At 34.6% G+C, this 13733-nt stretch overlaps 1 long non-coding RNA gene across 1 annotated transcript; it reads right to left on the bottom strand.

Annotated features, from left to right (window-relative positions):
- Nucleotides 1–12515: 12515 nt before the first annotated feature.
- On the bottom strand, nucleotides 12516–13272 carry LOC127837065 (uncharacterized). The gene is made up of 2 exons (XR_008029087.1): nucleotides 12719–13272; nucleotides 12516–12686 (listed from the first exon to the last, which is right to left on the bottom strand). It is a non-coding gene; the product is annotated as an uncharacterized LOC127837065 (long non-coding RNA).
- Between the last annotated feature and the right edge of the window lie 461 nt (nucleotides 13273–13733).

Below are 13733 nucleotides of genomic sequence, written 5' to 3'. Positions count from 1 at the left end.
AAACATTCATTAAAACCATAGTGTAATGCCACTATCACGATGTAAAGGTGGGAAATCTGTTTTCGGTAAATTTACTGTTTTCGGTATCTAGTCTTACCCATAAAAAGCTTTCACATTATTTTGAAAACTGAGTTTCGTCTACGATTATGCAATAGCGAACAACTTCAGTGCCTTCAGCGCTTTGATATACTTTATATAAGCAATCCTCGTAGTATCACAAAATATAAGGACAACAACAGAACTCTCCAAATTATTCAATCGTTTCGTGTTGCAACGCTTTGTAATTTTCAAGTTTTTAAAATCGTCAAAAGATGCCTATAATTGATATTTTAGAGCATGGTAAATGTTCAGTATTACTGTTTCCTCACAAATATCATAACTACAACGAAAATTTCCGAATCTGAATTTGTTTTTATTAATTTTGTCAATTTACCAAAACTTGAAAAGGCCCCTTTAAGAGCTGCGGTTAATGTTCATAACGGAATTAGTACATGTATCTGATATACATTTACCTATCTGAATATACTGCTTTATGAATACATTGGGGTTTACGTAAGTTAAGAAGAAAAATAACATTTTCTTTTGGTCGATTTTAACTTCTTGAAAGTATACACGGATAAAGCCTTTTTTATTGTGACAACAGTTTATAGTTAGTTTTGTGTTAGTAAGTCTTCAAGAGTGAAATACCAAATATACAAAGGGCACCTCGTTATAAATAATACATGTGTTAACATAATTATAATAGTATATCGAATTATTAAAAAGAAAACGGTTTGTTAAAAAAACAAACACTCACCGTGAATCAAAATTCCGGTTAATTCAACAACGTGTTTCCGTTTTATCGAACCGATGCACAACACGCACAAATTGAATCTATATGTTAAAAATTAAAATTGTTGCTCTCTAAGTATTTGTAAAAAAACGAAAGTTGGTAGCAGTTATTGTTTTTAAAAGGTACAGGTCCAACGTACATGTATTCACATAGTCCAAATTTTTGACGCTCTCAAATATTAGGCTACTTTTTATATGGGTAATAGAGTTCCAAAGAATTTAGCCCATATACAAAGTATCTCTAAATTCTTTGCGCGTCTTATAAATAAGACTAGTATTCACAGGTCTCGCCTTCCGCACGACTCATGGTTTGTTAACATCCACTGCGTAAAGTAAATTTAACGGATGACTCATGTTGATACTAGTTGATACTAGCGCTTTGTACAACACGTTTAAAACACTAATCTTAGTACACTGTTTTGTTTGTACGCAAACACGCATGAACAACTTATTGGCGAACTATTGTTTAATAAAACAAAGGTTCTCAACAACAGAACAATTTAAAATAAATTAATGCCAGGGTTAAATGACATTGGATATCGCTTCGGTCCAAAAATATTCCGTTCTTTACAACATAAAAAGATGTATGTCAGGGTTTAAAGACATTTGAACTCGCTTAATCTACAAGTATCCGTTACCTGTTCAAAATAACCCAAAGTTATCATCACTCATCATCCACCCCACCTCGTCTTCAGCAGCAGAGTAAGACCAACGTGTTTTGCAACATTTTTGTCGTCAGCAGCAGATAAAGACCAACGTGTTTTGCAACATTTTTGTCCACAAGTCCACACGATTGAATGTTGATAACGTTTTACAATAGTTTGCTCTTTCGTAACAAGAGGGTCATGGGGCGCTCAGACGTTCACATGAGACCCTACGGAACTTAACTATTATCACAAGGTATAGATTAAAATAATGAAAGTACTTTATGAAACATAAATAATATCAAATCAATTGTTATTTTTAAACTCGGATGAAATATCGTAATTTCTTACCGATGTTCACGAAGATTAGACAAAGGAAGTGACTGCTAGTGTATAAACATGTATTTATATACTCTAGTGACCAATTTCTTTTGCTCACATGACCCAGGATCAATCTTAGCCGAGATTATATTTGGGAAAATGTCCTGACCAAGGTTCATGAAGATTGGCCAATGAATATGAAAATGAGTAAGTTAAAAAGATTTTACAATAGCCGTATTAGATAAACTGCCCCCACCCCCTGGCGGCCATGTTTTTTGTGTAAGGAACTGGAACCGTTTTTAAAACTGAACCGTGGAATCATTAGAACAAATTACATGACCAATTTTTGTGTAGATTGGACTGTAATTGTGACTTCTAGAGTATTAACAAGTTGTTACTACAGCCATAAACTTCTGTGAATCAAGAAAAGGCCAATGTTTTGAACCAACAGTTCCAATACATTTTCAAACCTATTACCTTTACCCTTTCTCAATCATGTTTGTCTTTTTTCAGAAATCTGAATGAAAGGAAATTGTTCACTAACCACCAAAAAACGCCAACCCTCTGATTTTTCCAATTTTTTGGTTGTAATGATTGCAATATGTCTATTTTTTAAAAATGACGTTCGTTTTGCAATATACTTAACTACGACGTCAAAACTGTTGAATAAACAACCACCTAGTAACACAATGAAATGGCGCTCATTTATGACGTCATTTAACATGCCGTCGTAGCGCTTAATTACGTTTGCACTTATGTTACATTTTCCACTGTCAAAACATTGTCTAGGTCGATCCATATCGGATTTTGTTAAAAGATCTTTTGGTAAATAAGGCCTATTATAGATTTCCATTTTATTATAGGTTATACTTCTCGTATATTTTGTCAATTTCTTTCGATAAGAAGAATTAAACGAGTAGAATAAACAGTCAACTTGTGTTTGTGAGAAAAAAATCGGTATTTACATGCGTCCCAGTTTCCGGTCAAATACATTTGATGGTGTAAGTCTCTTCCATTGATTATCATGAAAATAAAGCCTATTTCATTTAAAATATTTATGAAGAGTTACTAGATCAATAGAATATTATTATACTGAGTTGTGACATGACACTCTAGTGCGTTCAGTTACAGCGAACGTTCGCTATTGAACGCTCGGTTCGCCGCGAACCCTCTTGGGAGGTAGTTCGCTAGCGAAACCAAAGTCTAGTGCGTTCAGTTACGCTCGAGTGGTCATTGTCGTAAATTTACATGTACTCAGGGTACGGTAAATAGACATAATCGTACCGGTCGATATTAGACTGTACCCGAGTTGTATTCCCGTCCATATTCCGAATTCGTTAAAGCGCTATCGATTATCTTAAACAAACTTCTGTTTAAAAAAAAACTGCCCCAACATGCTTTTGGCGTACGAGTTTCAATAACACAAAGGCCATTTTAAAGAAAATAAACATAAATGTAAATATGATTAATTAAAAAAAAGCCAACAACGACCGATTAAGTGTTAAATTTCCCGGGTACGTTTAAGTATATTTACCGTACCCGGGGTACATGTAAGTATACTTAAGAGTACCCGGGATACATGTAAGTAGTACCAGAGCTGACAATGAACAATCGAGCTTCAGTTACAGCGAACGTTCGCTATAGTTCGCAAACGTTCGATATTGAACGCTCGGTTCGTCGCGAACCGAAGCGAACCCTTTCGGGAGGTAGTTCACTAGCGAAACCAATCGTTCAATAAGACCGAATCGGAAACGAACGATCATTAGCGAACGTTCTTTGTAACTGAACGCACTAGAGTTGTGACTGTAAACCTCGTCGATTTGTCAATGCTCCCAACCCCTGACCGATAACATTCACTTCACAATTCAGTAGCATAATATTCTCTATATATTATGTTACAACGGCCTTCGTGTCCATTTACACGCTAGAGTGAAAATGAAAACAGTTCATAGCTATTAGCGTAAACGAGAATGTATGCCGTACCATTTGGGTAAAAAGTACAAATACGCCAACAGCTAAAAATAAATATCACCGCTGTGAAAAAAAATGTTACCGCAGTGACAATTGGTCACTGCGGTAACAATTTTGTCACCGCGGTGATATCTATTTTGTCACTGCGGTAACAATTTTGTCACAGTGGTTACAAATTATGACTGATTATATATTTTCATGCCTGCTGTTACATTTATTTGTTTGGGTCAGTTTTCAACCAATCATTTTCCCCGTAACAAACCGACTCTCATACATCAAAATCATGTCAACCTCTATTTTGTTGTCGAGTGTGGTCTAGAAATGTATAATTACTCATACGTGGATCTTCAAAACAAAAAAGAACAAAATAATTAATAAATAATTGATAAGTAAAGTTGATATAGATTTATTCTTAGTAAACAAGAAACTTTTTAAGAGTTAAATATAGATCGCAAGCTGTTTGTCACAGTTATCAGTTTGAGTAAATAAATGGTTAGTGAATCGTACATTTTATCTGTTAAATTACACTTATTGGCATATCATCTGCTTTATCGAAATTAGATCAGATTAGATTAGGGAATCCAGTTTTAAAAACTTGTGCTATTAAATCCGTTATCGCTTGTTTAACGGTCCACTGCTTTCACGGTATCTCGGTTTTATGACACTTATCCGGCTGTTCAAACACGCACAGATGTTGAGACCAGGTTTTTGAAAGATTATTATTTTTATGAAGATAAAATGATATAAACATACAATGACAATTCTTAAGTTACAACGAATAAAGCTTCAATTAAAATATTCGCCGATTTTCCGTTTTGCGAGACGTTATTTCATTGGTCAGTTTGGTTCAGATCTTATCAAGCTCTTTGGGTCAGAAAAAGTATCACCGCAGTTACAAATATAACTGCAGTGATAAATTTATTACTGCAGTGATAAAAATTTCGTCACCGCGGTGATATCTATTTTTAGCTGTTGGCTAAGGGTACGTCGTAAGAATGATCAGAAATATAAACAATTAAGGAAATAGACCAAAGCAACCCTTCACCTGTTTGATGACCGAATGATATACACGTAGATTTAAATAAATGTTAAGCAACTAATTATTTAAATGTTATAACATATTGTTTGCTCCTAACTTTTTTGTTAACATGACTATGCATACATTTTGATTAAAAGCATGTATCCATGCACATCATTTCCATTATAGCTGGTTAATTGAAAATGACGTTAATGTCAAAATGAGCAATTTCCACTTATGTCTCAAGATTTCCCAGGGCTAACACAAAGTCAAGGCTTAAAAACTTGTATATGAAATGTGCATGGAGCCACTGGTAGAATGAAATAAAAACAGTCTTAAAAACTTCGCTATCACTCTCGCTAGAACTTGAATCATCAATCCGAATTGCAGAAGCGTCAGACAGGTACTTTCCCCAGTCTCGAACCCCTAAACTTTCCTTTTGCTGATATCTACCGGCAGACAAGAACCAGACTACAGCTGCAATGTGTGAACACATTCCAACCACTCGCGATCCAGTCTTGCATTGGCAGTACCATGATTCGACCATATCCTCACTGTGACGTATCCACAGCATGTACCTTCTGCTAGATGTATGGCGGCTTTGCAATTTTGCAAAAATCAAACTTTGCTCGGGAACATGCACTTTAATGTCACAATTTCCAGTTGTATGCTCTTGCATGTAGCTGGAACTCAAACGCAATTGGTAAACACCAAGTGTTAGTTCACTTAGCTGTTCATCACTTAAACGCGGAAATCCATGTACTTCACAATCTTCAACAGGCCGCCAAATTGTCTTTTTCCTAGCAAGGCCTTTTTCTTCTACTAACATTTTCAGCTCGTTTGCTTTTTTTGATTCGGTCTGGGGAAATTAGAGTGGGGAAGTATTTGTTAAAGATGGCGCAAACAATTCTAACAAAGTCACCAATAAATGGCAGCTGGCTATTTGGCATCACATGATCTAGATATTTGAATCTCTTGATTCTAGTGTTTGCCGATTCGACCACCCATCTGATCTGTGAAATGATAATTAGAGATTTGTATATTTAAGTAAGACATTTTATTGGATTCTGTTGACGCCTCACTTAGATATACAAAAACAAAAGTGTGTCTACAGATGACGGATATGCAGACAGACAGACATGATACAGACGGACACATATAAATCCAAATAAGCCCACCCATGTCCTCCGCATTTGAGCATATTTTGTATAGAAATCTTTGCGACCAATTGTTAATTTTGAGGTTGCCAAACAGCTTCTTCGCTTGAGTAAAGGCTTTGTATGTTCATGTATCAGCGACTCCCTAGTGACACTGTCAATGCCAAGATACAGAGGCACAAAACCGCGCATGAATGCATGCCTTACCGTTGATACTGCACGGCGTATACTGGACTTTGTGATTCCAAAAGATCGTCGATAACAGCCTGTTGGACATACTGTTTGTTTTGCATTTTGTGTTTAAAATATATTACATATTGTGATCAAATAGTTTGGCTTGTTGAATCTGATTCGATTTCACTAAAGATGATTAGTTTATAGTTTATGCCGAGTAATATGCCATCCTCCACACATGACTGATTTAAGAACTTCGTTTTGACCATGATATAAAAATATATTTCAGGCAACGTTTTATCAGGCAGATATCAATGCGGTGGTATGATAAAACGTTGCCTCATATTTTATTTTACAACTGCAGCTTTTTATGTCCCCCACTATAGTAGTGGGGGACATATGGTTTTTGCCCTGTCTGTTGGTCTGTTGGTCTGTCTGTTGGTCTGTTTGCGCCAACTTTAACATTTTGCAATAACTTTTGTTATATTGAAGATATCAACTTCATATTTGGCATGCATGTGTATCTTATGAAGCTGCACATTTTGAGTGTTGAAAGGTCAAGGTCATCCTTCAAGGTCAGAGGTCAAATATGTGTGGCCAAAATCGCTCATTTTATGATAACTTTTGCAATATTGAAGATAGCAACTTGATATTTGGCATGCATGTGTATCTTATGGAGCTGCACATTTTGAGTGTTGAAAGGTCAAGGTCAAGGTCATCCTTCAAGGTCAGAGGTCAAATATATGTGGCCCAAATCGCTTATTTTATGAATACTTTTGCAATATTGAAGATAGCAACTTGATATTTGGCATGCATGTGTATCTTATGGAGCTGCACATTTTGAGTGTTGAAAGGTCAAGGTCATCCTTCAAGGTCAGAGGTCAAATATATGTGGCCCAAATCGCTTATTTTATGAATACTTTTGCAATATTGAAGATAGCAACTTGATATTTGGCATGCATGTGTATCTCATAGAGCTGCACATTTTGGGTGGTACAAGGTCAAGGTCATCCTTCAAGGTCAGAGGTCAAATATATGTGGCCCAAATCGCTTATTTTATGAATACTTTTGCAATATTGAAGATAGCAACTTGATATTTGGCATGCATGTGTATCTCATGGAGCTGCACATTTTGAGTGGTGAAAGGTCAAGGTCATCTTTCACAAGGTCAAGGTCATCCTTCACAAGGTCAAGGTCATATATAGGGGACATTGTGTTTCTCAAAAACATCTTGTTTGCGATGTTTTCATTATTTCTTTAAAATTGGGGACGTGGAGGTATGATAAACAGAAAAACAGATTAGTGCCTGATCTTTTTGCAATATATCAGACTCGGCACTCCTCGCCGAAATATTATTTTGAGCCTTGCCTGATATATAACAAAAAGATCAGGCAGTAACCTGTTATTCTCTATGTAGCAGGTGCCCGTAATACAAAACATTTTGTTAAATATCAATGCATCAGACGTATTATTTTGCCATAAACGGTCTCATCGTAAATAATATAATTGTATTTATTAGTTATACCAAGATGGTCACGTATTTGAGAAATTTTCATTTATTTTCCCTTGCGAACTCAAAACTATTTGCCGTACACACTTTAATTTTATTTTGCTATACGCCGTACACATCAGATTATATTCGCCGTACACAGACACGTCTATATTTTAGCCAAACATTTGCATACTTACTTGCCAAAAGATGTCCCAATGAACTTAATTTTCGGTACCAGGTAGCTGATGATTGATCTATTTCAACACTCGAATGTATTAATAAAGAACTCCAACTACTTACGATGTAAGTTTGACATGTCCACTATTAATTTGTCACAGTTTTTTTAAACGTTCGCGATAAAAATTGTAAAACATAATCTTTTCACGAGTACTACCTCTTGCGTGATGTTTACTTTCGGTTCGCTTGTTATCTATTTCCGGTGGTGATGATAGACGGTGAAGTTGCACCTTCGCAGAGGGCGAACGACAAACCGCACGAGCCATGGGTCTGCCTCAACAAAGAGAAGGGCTATGTAGTGGCTGCACATTGCACGTGCAAAGCAGGGTGAGTATTGTTATACTAAAATGTTGTAAACCATAGAAAAATAAGCATGGTTCGAAAATGATGTACACCATGTAAGCATGATTTATTTTTATGCCCCCGGTAGGGTGGCATATAGCAGTTGAACTGTCCGTCAGTGTGTCAGTATGTCAGTCAGTCTGTCCGTCCGTCCGAAAAAAACGTTAACATTGCCCGTAACCTTTTCAGTATTGAAGATAGCAACTTGATATTTGGCATGCATTTGTATTTCATGGAGCTGCACATTTTGAGTGGTGAAAGGTCAAGGTCAAATGTCAAATTTATGGCGTCTGTCCATCCGAAAACTTTAACATTGGCCATATTTTTTTTCAATAGTGAAGATAGAAACTTGATATTTGGCATGCATGTGCATCTCACGGAGCTGCACATTTTGAGTGGTGAAAGGTGAAGGTCAAGGTCATCCTTCAAGGTCAAATGTCTAATATATGGCGGCTCTCCGTCCATCCAAAAACTTTAACATTGGCCATAACTTTTTCACTATTGAAGATAGCAACTTGATATTTGGCATGCATGTGTATCTCATGGAGCTGAACATTTTGAGTGGTGAAAGGTGAAGGTCAAGGTCACAGGGGTGGCGAAATCTCAAAAAACTATAGTTGTCCACGGACAGCCATTTAGGAAATTTAATTTGTCCGTTGCTGAACTACACTTGTCCGTAATTGTTTATATAAATTATGAACGCATTTATTGATTAATGTAAAATAATGTGGAATATATCAAAATGAGTATGATTTGCTTGTTTTGTTTATAGTTGTATTTCAATGGTACATTCATTATAGCAGTATATTATCAACAATATAAAGACTTCCTCAAACTTTTAATCTTGCAAAGCTAGTGTTATTAAAACATGTGTTGAACATAAGTACATCGTAATCTTAACAAATTAAACTAGTCCAATATGTGGACCTCATCAGACTGAGGCTCTGCACCGCTACTGGTAGCAATTTGATTATCATCAACTGGTAACCATTGAAAATCTGTGAGCCAAGTTTCTTGAAAAGTTCTGGTGCGTTTACTTAGATCATATTTTTATCATAATCTTTCTTAGTTTTTTTGGGAGGTGGACTGCTCAAAGCTTCGGGTTTCCGCTCCGTTGTTGAACATAAAAAAAAATGTTCCATCTTTACCATTAAAGTCGTCTTAAATAACAAGGTAAACCGTGTTTTGATTATCTTAGTTTGATACTTTTTATTTCCGTCTGATTGTAAAAATAAAGAAACCAGTCTGTACACTGTCTAACAGTCGGGCTGAATGTTGAAAATGCGGCATGCTCCAGTCTCTTATAGAATAAGGGAGATCACTGCGCAGGAGAGTGCACGTATTTTAGCTTGATTGCTCCGCAAATAGCACTGTCAATGTAATCGCGTGTCAACTTCCGGTTGTAAAACTTAATTACGGCTTTAATACAATGTATTTTTTTGTATACCTGGACCCGACTTTAAAAAAACTTGTTGTTCACGGACAACTTAATTGAAAAAAATCAGTTGCCCAGACAAGCAAATGTACGACTCGGGCAACTCAGACATTTGATTTCGCCACCCCTGCCGGGTCATCCTTCAAGGTAAAATGTCACATAGCGTCTGTCCATGAATGAAAGTTGCATATCTTTAGGGTAGGTGTTACCTATGGTCTTTAAAAATCAATTAGGTATTTATAAGATGTATTTCTTGTGCTAGGTTGTAGAAAGAATGTCTCAAAATTTTGGAAAAAACATTAAAATTAGCCACAGCTCCCTAGCAAGGAAATTTTGAAGGGTGATGGAGGTTTCGTCACAATGCAGTTTCGTCACACTGATATTATGAAGGAGGGCAGTGGAGGTTTCGTCACACTGATATTTGTGGAGCACATGAAAACACGTCCACACCCAATCGACTACCAATCTACGATTATGAGATATTTCAATTATTGATTACTTGATAGTGCAAACATATTAATTAGCGCATTGCAAACAATCAATTAGCGACACACGCCTTTAATTGGCAATTAAAGAAGTTGACTCAGGAAAACCATCAGAGAAAACTGCTAGAGTCATGATGTACCATTCATCTATGGAAGGCTCTGATGGGAATGTACGATGTTGTATTATTTAGATTTACAAAAATACAGTGATATGAAAATCAATCAAAGTGTAAAATTGCATTATTTTGTTTTTCTAAATTGCCCAATTTACATATTTGAATTATGTAGTTTCAGTAAATATGACACTGGTTTATTTATTACTTGTTAGAAACTATTTAGTTAGGTTGATGTTTTATAATTAATGGATCCAAGAGCGACCGTAAAAGGTTTCGTGTTCCACTGGAATTAGCGTGTGTGCAGGAAGGTGGTCAATGAGGGTCTCGCAACAGCTTATGCGGCAAAGGGCGACAAGTTCCTCTTCTTGAGGAAACTCATGTCCTTGCCGTATCTGCCGAGCGAACACATCACTCCTGCCTTCGAACAGATGATGCTAAAGGCTGAAGAGGTACTAATATTTTTATAACTTACCTCATTATTATTTACTTAACACATGTGGTATTTACATGTATTATTCGCTTAATTACTTCAATGGTCTTCTATTGTTAATAACTTAATATATTATACAAATACAATAATTAAACTGTAATGTACGCATATGTCATAAATTTTGCTTATTCCAGGTTGGCAGTCCTCTTCTGAATGTCGTCAATTACGTTGAGCGCACGTGGATCCGGGGATCAATGTGGAAGCCGGAGATAGGGGCGTCTATAGACAAACAGTTAGGACTAACAACGATGTTGAAGATATGCTTTTATTCAAAGAACAATTTGTGTTATTCTTTATTTTTTCATTTTACGTAACGTAATAAACAACATCGTTTACAGCATTTTTAATTCGCCTAACATAATAAACAACAGTGTTCACCAACTTTGCTCAATAAATAAACATTATTTCAGGGTGGCATCGAAGAATCAATTCGCTAGCCGGGCGTGCTGACCTTGGATTCTACATGCTTGTCCCCTTTTCCCTTTTATATGTAAATATTTATGTTTGGTGTAATGTTGTTTGCAAATAAATTTGTGTTGTGTAAAGGTAAGTATATTATTATACCGTTTATTGAGTAGAGTTGTATTTGATTATATCTTTATGTTTTATATGTAAATATTTATGTTTGGTGTAATATTGTTTGCAAATAAATTTGTTTTGTGTAAAGGTAAGAATATTATTATACCGTTTATTGAGTAGAGTTGTATGTTAATATATTGTGTAATATTGTGTTGTATGTGAATAAATGGATTTTTGTGAATCATTAACAACATTGTGTTACGTAATTTAATTGCAACATTTTAAATACTTCAATTTATCTAAATGTATTTAATTTAACAACAAAAAACATGTTGTTTTAACTAAGAAGAAAGGTGTCAATCAAAGGTGCTCCCCTCTACCCGTTTTCTACAGTAAATTCAGTGTTACGAAACTGCAGTGTGACGAAACCTCCGTAAACCATTTTGAATCTTCAAAATGGAGGTTTTCACTTTTGTCGGAAGTCAATATTTCACGCTGCAGAAACAGAACAAAACTTTGAAGGTAAATTGTGAAAAATCTAAACGTATGGGAGACACTTTTCTAGGTAAATAAACAAAGCACAGGGATGAAATTAATGAGTAATGTAGCCAAAACCAGGATTGCATTCTGTTTGAATGCTCTGTGCATGCCATGAAATGGGTCAAATTTCTCAATTTTTCATTAAAAATGAGGTGGTTGGGGGGAAAGGATTTCCAGTCGTTACACCCCCTGGACGTTACACCCCTAGTCATTACACCCTCTAAGCCTGGACATTACACCCACCAAGATGTAAACATAATTGATTAGGTTACTAAGGTGTGATCACACCTACCATAAGGCACACTTCACTTGATTAATGATGTTTCTGCTTTAATGTGTGTTCAATGGGGGTCTTTCCAAGTGTTTTTTATTGTTTGTTTGTCTGTCTTATTGATGTGCAGTGTTAATTAGGAAATAACCATTTTTTGGTGTAAAAAACATTGTTCTTTGATCTTTTGTTATCAAATGGTCTTGTAACTGATAAATAATTTAAAACACCAACTTAGTTTAAGCTTATTAGCTGCGCCATTCTTGACCAATTTATTTTTGTAAATACTCATTTATAAAGTTTGGAATACTAATAATACTTTCTTATTTTTACATAAATGAAATTCAATTTAATGGTCTTATGATTTACATTTTATTAACAAAAATATATTTTTTCTAAAAATATTATATGATATGTAACATAATGGTATTTATGCAGGAAAAGAGAAATGGGTAGAGACATGAGGGATTATACATGTTATATATATTTTTGTTATCATTCAAATAATTAAGTTGATCTTATGTTGCATTAAGACTCATGCCCCAATTTAGTGTTTTAAATCATTGACACAGTTTTGTGTCATCATTTATGAAACACAGTTTGTAAAACTAACAGTAACACTGGGCCACTTAGATAAACATTGGACCTATTTGGGCCACATTAGGGCTAGACAGAGACCCTCTAACTGTTTATTAGGGGCCATAAAAGATACACAGACTAGTGCCAATTAGGGCCCTCCCATAAACTGTGAAAACATGCTTTGATTGCTACAGTAAGTGACAGATTCCTGTTAATTGTGTTTCAATATAAAAAAGTATTTCTTCAATGATCCCTCATTATCAATTCTGACTTTAAAGTTTAATGATATTGTAATTAATGAACTTTGAAGTCTGCAGTAAAATTTTATATATCATACAGTGACAATATGTTACTTCTATTTCAATATCTAACAAACTCACTGAAACCAACAGATATAGGATATTTTTACTTTATTAATACTTGCTTTAAATTAATAGCAAGTTACCTTCTTTTGTTTGAGTGACATGAAAGGGCAGAGTTGCTTCATTGTCAATATCAGAGACATAACACTGCATGCATTTTATGCACTGCTAATCAAATAGATATATCAATAGATAAGTGAAATACTATGGTTACTACAATAGTAATAAAACTTAAGTAACAGATGTGATACACTGAGATAAAGAGATTGCCTTAGTCCTTATGTATGTGAGGCCGTTTCCATAAATAATAAAGAATTATTTCTTATAGCTTTAAAGATTTTTTTTTACAATAAATTACTTAAAAAAACAAAACATATCAATTACAGAATAATGATTGATTTAATATCTTATTTAATTAAAATCTTCTTTTGTGATGTTTAAATTATATAAATAATTGTCTATTCTTGAAAAAAGTATTTATGATTTAGATGCATATTATAACATTATGGTGAAATAAAAATAAACGTATATGAATTAAGATTGTATTTTGTTTATTCTAAATAATTATTGTATTTATCATTATTTTATTTTGTTTTCAAAGTTTTTTCTGTCTGTATTATTTATGATTTAGATGCATATTATTACATTATGGTGAAATAAAAATAAATGTATATGAATTAAGATTGTGTTTTGTTTATTCTAAATATTTTTTTTATTTATCTTTATTTTTATTTCTTCAAGTTTTTTCCTGT

The sequence above is a fragment of the Dreissena polymorpha genome, chromosome 7, assembly GCF_020536995.1.
Source record: "Dreissena polymorpha isolate Duluth1 chromosome 7, UMN_Dpol_1.0, whole genome shotgun sequence".
Taxonomy (NCBI): Eukaryota; Metazoa; Mollusca; class Bivalvia; order Myida; family Dreissenidae; genus Dreissena; species Dreissena polymorpha.
The sequence above is the reverse complement of the archived record's forward strand: the minus strand, read 5'-3'. Positions and strand labels throughout refer to the sequence as shown.